The sequence below is a fragment of the Lepus europaeus genome, chromosome 6 (genome assembly GCF_033115175.1).
Source record: "Lepus europaeus isolate LE1 chromosome 6, mLepTim1.pri, whole genome shotgun sequence".
Taxonomy (NCBI): domain Eukaryota; kingdom Metazoa; phylum Chordata; class Mammalia; order Lagomorpha; family Leporidae; genus Lepus; species Lepus europaeus.
The window spans coordinates 69260384-69269072 of record NC_084832.1 but is presented as its reverse complement, the minus strand read 5'-3'; the positions used below and the strand labels follow the sequence as shown (position 1 = coordinate 69269072).

General features: G+C 36.9%; 1 pseudogene; it reads right to left on the bottom strand.

Annotated features, from left to right (window-relative positions):
* Positions 1 to 6913: 6913 nt before the first annotated feature.
* On the bottom strand, positions 6914 to 7083 carry LOC133762705 (U2 spliceosomal RNA; annotated as a pseudogene).
* Positions 7084 to 8689: the final 1606 nt, after the last annotated feature.

Sequence of the window (8689 nt, the reverse complement as noted above, 5' to 3'; positions counted from 1 at the left end):
TGCAAGAAATGGTCTTATTCCATTTTAATGGCATAATCTCTAATTTTGTTATGAGATCCCGCTTTGATTTGTGTCATGCATTTTGTGGCCTTGAAATGATTTTGTTTGTTTCTTGATTTTTTTCTTTTCTATTATTTTAAAATTACTTCTAAAACAATCTCTTAAAGCAAAAAATTATCTTTGATTAAGCAAATTCAGTAAACTTTAGATTACACAATGAATTGTCTGTGTTCTAAGTAACTCAAAATGTTCTTTGAAAATCATCTGTTTTAAAGGTATGAATTCTTAGAATGAGAGTGAAAAATAGGTGATGGAGTTTTCAATTAATTAATTTATTCATAAGGCACTTTGTTGAAGATATCAATATTTAGGACAGTGACATAAAACCCTAAAGGAAAAATATAAATAGCAGCAAAAATGACAAAAATGAAGCAGTATTTTTATATAATAAAATGGAAGTCACATATACATAATCTGCAATTATGCCAATAAAAATTAACATGTGTTTAATATATGGAAAAGTCATTTACATAATATGTCAGAAAAATGACAGTAGAAGATAAAAGGAGTTAAAATATGGCAACCAGAATTAAAGTGGTGAAGCTAAAGATTCTTTCTTATTTTGAATAAATAGATTCTTCTATTCCTAACTGCAAAATGGTATAAATGTCAGTAAAGAAAACACTTTTACCTATATTAAAAAGAGAACTTAATGCTCCTCATTTAATATTTCTATTCATGTTTTTGCAAAATGCTTTTGGTAATGGAGATGAATGTTATGGTGTTAAATTGAAAAAAAATGTTAAAAATAATAAATCATGTTCAGTACTGAAAGAACCTTAAATTTGAGGTACAGTTCTTTTGATAATAACATATGGTTTTCAGAAAAATAGCAGAAACTGACATTCTAGAAAAACAAAATGAATGATTCACACCCCAGCAAAATTTAATATCACTTCCAGGATATTAAATACTTCATGTGCCAAATTAGTCATAGAATTTGGCCTTATTGCAAGAGACACTACTGATATTCTTGGTTATTTTAAAAATTTTTTTAAAAAGTATGTGAAATTTTGAAAATGTATCAGCATATGAAGAATTTGTAATGAAAAAGCCCGTTAGATTCACTGGTTCTTCCTGCAGACATGTGGCTTAAGGGAGCTTCTAGAACCACCTCCCTACTAACAAAAGAAGAAATCCCCTCTAGGCTACCTATATGATCTTCTTTTGTAACTGTGGGATGATTTTCAAGAACTGGGGACATTCTCTCCGCATATACATCGAGGCATGTTTTTAGATGCCTTTATTTATTAATTCATACATTCTACTCAAACACATGTCTCTCAAACATGGGCACCTGGCTCTGTGTAAATCTGGAAGACTAGCAAGTCTTTCCTCGAATACTCACATGCTGGGATGATAGGAAGAACACTGCTCATCACAACAGTTTGGAAAGTGGTATGAAGTCAGTGGAAATGGGATCCCAGGAGAAAAGAAAACTGGAGTTCAAATTCAGTCACATGTGGTTATATTACCTTCCACTAAATATACTAATGTTGGATATCTTCATATATTTTAGTCCAGGAGAAGCAGAACATCTCTTCAAAATATCTGGTACTTAAATTATGTTGTTATTGTTATTTGTTTGTTTCCTTACTTTTTTAAAATTTATTTTTGGCCTAAATTGAAATATCAGTGTCACAAATCCCAACAGTTTCTAAGACAAAAGGAAATCTTCATTCTGAAAAAAAAAAATGTATTTGTTTTTAACATAGAGCAAGTGTGAGAGTGACGGGGGGGGGGGGGATTGAGAGAGAGAGAGAGAGAGAGAGAGAGAGAGATGTTCTGTATGCTGGTTCACTCCCCAAATTTCCACAACAGCAGGGTCTGGATCAGGCTGAAGCCAGAAGGTTGGAACTGCATTCAGGTCTCCCACATGAATGACAGGGGCCCAAGCACTTGAGCCATCCTCTACTGCCTTCCCAGGCACATTAGTAGGAAGCTAGTTGAGAAACAGAGCAGCCAGGACTAGAAGCAACACTCTGACATGGCGATTACAAGAAGTGACTTCATCTGATGTGCCACATGCAGGGTCCAAGAAATTTGAATTTTAGTTATTCTCTTCTGAAGAAACTTTATTGGTTAAAATCATCTTTAATATATGATTATCAGCAAACATGATACTATGGTATAATGCAAATAATATAATTCTACAAATGTAGTTGAAGATATTATAACTGTTTTGCTATTTAGGGCATTAATGTGGTAGTTAACCAATTTTTTCTCTTCATTTACTTTTAAATTGCAGAAAGATGATGCAAACACAATGGATTATTGTTTGCTTGTGTTTTAAAAAGAATTTTTTATCCTTATTAAATTATGAAATGTGTTTCAAACTTGCATCTAAATTCCCCTACTAGTCTTGCTGATTTGATTAGCTTACTTCTATTTTCATTCAGGCAATAATAAAAAGGCTGATGAATATGCAATTAAGAACAGGATCCTCGGGGCCAGCGCCGTGGCTCCTTGGCTAATCTTCCACCTGCGGCGCCTTCATCCTATATGGGTGCAGGGTTCTAGTCCCATTGCTCCTCTTCCAGTCCAGCTCTCTGCTGTGGCCAGGGAAGGCAGTGGAGGATGGCCCAAGTGCTTGGGCCCCTGCACCCACATGGGAGACCAGGAGGAAGCACCTGGCTCCTGGCTTCAAATCGGCGCAGCACGAACGGGGGTAGTGACCATTTGGGGGTGAACCAACGGAAGGAAGACCTCTCTCTCTCTCTCTCTCTCTCTCTCTCTCTCTCTCTCACTGTCTAACTCCGCCTGTCAAAAAAAAAAAAAAAAGGACAGGATCTTCTAAAATTCTGGTGAGGCATTAATGTATACAATAGCATGTTTATGAGTAACACTCCAATTTAGGACAATGTCTACAAAGGGCAACCTGAGACTCTAATCTGGACTGAAACATCCACCAAAGTTTAACAAAATGGCTGAGTTTGAGTCCCAGGTCTGCTCCTCAATCTATCTTCCTTCAAATGCTGCAGGTGACCACCCAAGTACTTGTGTCTCCACCACTGGCATTGGAAAACCTGATTAAGTTACAGACCCAGTTGGCATCTGGAGAGTGAACAAACAGATGGAAGTTCTCTCTGTGCTTGATTCTGTTTCTCCCTCTCTCTTTCTCTTTCTCTCCATCTCTCTCCCCCTCCTTTCTCTGTCTGCACTTCAAATAAAAACAAACACCTTTTTAGAAAACTGTTTTAAATGCATTTATTTTATACACAGTTTCACTGCCATCAGATCCTATATTATGCCTGACTTCTCCTTGTTTTTCAAAAATGATTAGTTATTAAATAATTTTTGACACAACACTATATGTTTTTATTTTGTATAGAAGGATGTTTTGAAGTGATTAGACATTGAGCCATGGTTAATTCTCACTAATTTTAGCAGATAAAGTACCTCTTTTAGTGTTCCATTTTCTGGTGTGAGCACATAACATCCACTTTCTTTACATTTTTCAATTTTTAAATGGGCTTCTATCTTGCTTCTGTCTTTTTAAAAAGATTTTTATTAATTTATTTATTTGAAAGGTAGAGTTACAGAGAGGAGAGGGAGAGATAGAGAGGGAGGTCTTCCTTCCATGGGTTGACTCCCCAAATGGCCACAATAGCTGGAGCTGCATGGATCCGAAACCAGGAGCCAGGTGTTTCTTTCTGGTCTCCCACATGGGTGCAGGGGCCCAAGTACTTGGTCCATCTTCCACTGCTTTCCCAAGCCACACATAAGCAGAAAGCTGGATTGGGAGAGGAGCTGCCCACAAACCAGAGACCATATGGGATATCACAGGCAGAAGTTTAACCTACTACGCTATAGCACTGGACTCAGCATTTTATATTTTTTGAGTTAGGCACTTATATATATATATATGAACGATCCTGAATTCTCAGTCACCTCACAGTTGTTGATTTCAAAGTATAAATTGCAAATTACCATAATTTAGATTAAGATATATTGGGTGTTTCATATGTGACGAGGCCCCTTCTAAGTCTCTTATGGTATTTTCCTTCAATCTTTTTAAACAAATTAATGTAGTGGATTTATTTCACAAAATAATATGATAGAAAAGAAAAGAAACTGAGACCTGGGTAAATTGCCCAACGCCATGCATTTAATAGATGGATAAAAGAATTAAAGATGACACATTGTCATTCCCAGGATATAACTCTTCAACCAATCATAATTCATTTAAAGATATTTTAAGACACCATAAAAATACTTTTCAAAATAAATTATATACTACACATACATTTACACATGAAGGGATAAAATTTAAAAAGACTGGTGAACCCCAAAACTGTCAACAATGTGGAGTCAATAAAACTCTCACATAATGTGAATGTGAATGTAAGAATATTTCCTTTCATTTTGAAAATGGGATATGGAGGAATTTAATGCATGGCTATTTACCCAAGTGAAATTTAAAACTATTTCAAAGAAGTTTGTAATGAGAATACTATAGCAGTTCTATTCTTTGTAATAAGATCCAGGAAATTATCCACATGTCTATCAATAATAGGAGAAGTATTCACACTGGAATACTACTCAGGAATAAAAAGGAAGGAACCACTGAGAATTGTAAAATCATGATGTATAATACATATCATGATAATAAAACAAAATGTTCCACAACAGCTAATTTATATGGAAGGAGTAATATTCTTCTATTTAACTTTTTTTTAAAAGAAAGAAATTCATGCTGTAACCTAGCGCTTACTACTCACTTTTCTAAGGGCTCTACTCTGAAGCAATCTAAGTAGCTGACACTAAGGCCTCACACATTTCATCTACCTCTTTGTGAAAACTGAACAATTTCCCTGGACTCCAGTCACCCATCTCATTCTCAGTGATTTGCAATAATTGCCAAACCCGATTCTAAACATTCTTTCTGTTCTCTGGTAATTGTTCTGGCATGGAGACATTCCCATCTGGAGGTTCTGGAACCATGCACTATTTCACTGCTTCCTGGGCTACTCTGGGATTTAAACAGCATCTTATCTTTCTCTAACAGTTTCAATGAGACAAATTTCCTTTATGAATAGGAAAAAGGCAAAGCAGCAGTTAAGTTGTGCTGTTAACATTGCACCATCTGCTCCAAGCAATGGAACTCTCTCTTCCTTGTTCTTCTTCCTGTTTTGAATCTAGAAAAAAGTCTTCTTTTTATTGTTCCAAGCATATTTTTCAAAGCTTAATTTTTTTTTATTAGGCTTCTTGGTACTATGAGAGTTTTACACCATTCTTACATGGTATTTAAGGTCAAGCACATTCTTCTCTGCTTCTCTTATTTCTGAATTTTCAGTCACCAGCAAACCCTCTAAAGTCCCAGAGCTATATTTTGATAAAATCACATATTCTTCTCTTGAGATTCATTTCCACACAGGCTCTAACCATGCAGTTCTTCACAATTTATCTATATTTTTCATAAAAAATTCATGGTTGGGGCCTTAATATGCATATCCAGATATAAGTGGTTTAACCTATGATGAGTAGACTTTAAAATTATACGCCTCATCATCAATGTAGTTAAACATACTCATATATAAAGCTCAACATTGCAATATCTCCTGATACCACCAAGCCTAGCTATTGAGTCAGGACAAACAAATTCAAACATACTGCATTTTGGAAGTGTAGAATATCTATTGCAATATTTTTTAAATTTCCATTATTTTCAGCAACATCACTGATATTATTAATAAGTACATCGGGTTCTCTCGAAAATTTTTCTTTCCTCTGTGGGTAGACTTAGAATTAGAATGAGAAAATTGTACATACAACCAAGCTTCTCTCATGATGATCAATCATGAAAGCCTGGGTGCCCTGTAAGGAACACACTTCCTGCTCAACCTCTTTAAAACCATGTGCTTGTAGGGGCCTGCACCGTGGCTCACTTGGTTAATCCTCTGCCTGTGGTGCTGGCATCCCATATGGGCTCTGGGTTCTAGTCCCAGTTGCTCCTTTTCCAGTCCAGCTCCCTCCTGTGGCCTGAGAGGGCAGTGGAGGATGGCCCAAGTGTTTGGGCCCCTGCACTCGCATGGGAGACCAGGAAGAACATCCTGGCTCCTGGCACCAGATTAGTGCAGGCCTGGCCATGGTGGCCATTTGGGGAGTGAACCAACGGAAGGAAGACCTTTCTCTCTGTCTGTCTCTCTCACTGTCTATAACTCTACCTGTCAAATAAATAAAAAAATAAAAATAAAACTATGTGCTTGCAAAGACAGGTTCTCAAATAGTGGACCAATTCTACAAATTATTTATAGGAAGAGACTACTGACTTTTTAGTTTTGATATAGGAAATTCATTAGCCTACAAATAAATATTCTCCTTTAGCCCTTCTTTAGTAATGAAAATAGCCTTGCTTCCATGCGTCTCACATATGTTATGTATTAATTAGTTCAGAACTTAAGTGCAAAAAAATAATTGTTTAATATATTCTCTTTGAATGTCCATAATATTTCTCATTCATTTTCTATTAATGTTGCAATTAGTATATATTATTTCATACAAGTATATTCTTTTGTGATGTTTGGAGTGAAGTGCTTCTGCCATTTTAGTCTCTTTTAAATCTTTTCTTTTTGTTTCCTTTTATGACAACTGAATGGATAGTTTGTATTGAATGCACAAACTAAAGTCTTCCAGTTGAAAATAGTATGTCTGGATGATTCCTATGTAAAACACACCCTGTTTTGGGATTTAAATTATACATAGCCTGGAAGAAGCTGATATTATCTCTTAATTGTCAGGTTCTAAGATTTTCGTTTCTTTCTGAAAAGGTGACGAAGGGTTGATGCTATTTAACGTGTCTCATAGGTGATATCTATTCTCAAAATATAAACTAAGTGAGGTCAAAACAAAGGATGAGTGGCAGTCTAGAAATGGAAAAACAGGGAATTGCCTTAGCACTGAAAATATCTCCAAACAAATATATGAGACTTCCACTTCTACTCATTGAAGATTATATGGAAACTTACTCTCTAACAAGAACAGATACTACACTTGCCCTTAGCCAAAAGGCAGAGAAATCATGGAATATTACTCTCAAGGCAAACATCAAAAACAATGGCCAAAATATACAGTGCAAAGATCTTTTCAGAGACAAGTTTGGTGCACCTGCCAAGACACTCATATCCCATATTGGTGTGCCTGGGTTCAAGTCCTGAGTCCTATGCAACATCCTGCTAATACACACACTGAGAGTCTAGAACATGACTACCCACTCTAGTAGATGTAGATGGAGTTTTGAGCTCCTGGCTTTGATCTGGACTAGCCGCAGGTGTTACAGGCATTTAGGGAGTGAAGAAGTAGACAGAAGACCTTTCTCTCTCATTCTGCCTTTCATATAAATAAAACTTAAAAATAAATGTGTTCAAATGTTAGAAAACACACTATACATGCTGTAATATCTTAAGGAAGAAACATAAGAGAAGTGAGCCCTGCAGTTGCAGTTTCTAGGTTACAGCACAAAAAAGTATACCAAAGATGGCCCCAAGGTCCCACTAAGCTGAAGAGATAAAATGACCAAGGTCAATGTGCCAAGGGACAGCTGCAATCTGCCAATTTGACAGCCTAGACCTGCCTGCCTCATGAGTCTCCTTTCTGTGCCCCATCCAGGTGTCCTTACCTTCCTGTGAGCAGGTCAGGCCTCCCTGTCTGGGCATGGTGCAAATGCATCTTCTAGGCACTGGCAAGCCTCTGCCCCTTTCTGAGCAATGGTGAAGGCAACTTCACAAAATGCTGGGGCTGTTGATCAAGGACCTGAGTGGGTTGGCATGGCACTGTCAACCGTGGTTTGGCTGAAGATGTCAGTTACAGACCTGCACCTTCACGTAGTTTGGCTGGAGTTGTTAGACACCAGTTGGTCCCTAGCTTTCAAATTCCAGCCTGGCTGGACCAGTCAGTCATTGACCTGCACTGGAAGCAGGAGGCCAGAGGTGCAGGGTGGTCAGTAAGGAGCTGTCCTACCTTAGCTCCTCCCTCTAACTACCCAAATTCTCATAACAAAAGGACTGAAGTCCACACAAAGTATGTTCCTCAAACACAATAGAACATAACTACACATCATAGTTGGAAATAAATTGAAAAACTCAATTATCTGGAGATAGTTACAGTAGGTTTCTCAGCAACCTGTGAATCATACTAATAAACTAAAAAATGTGCAATGGGAGAAATACAATGAATTCAAAGACAGAGATTGAGAGTGGATTAAAAAACAAAATCTAGTTATATGTTATCTATAAGAAACTTTAAATATAAAGACACAGATGGATTAAAAGTAAAGGGATGAAGAAAGATATACAAAGCTAAAACCAGCGAAAATAAAACTGGGTGGCAATACTAATTTCAGACAAAGCAGATTTCAGAGCAAGAAAAGCTACAAGGAATAAAGTCATTGCATAATGATAAATGGGTCAATTCTCAGAGAACGCACATAATCCTTAATGTGTATGCACCTAACTACAGAGTATTAAATCACATGGTGTAGGGGCAAATGTACACTCTAGCAGTTAAGATGCCTGCATCCCATATCAATATATGGTCCTTGATGCTTGATTGACAGCCCCAGAATTTTTTGAAGTTGGGTTCAATTCCTAGCTCCAGTCCCTGACTCCAGCTTCCTGCTCATGTGGACTCT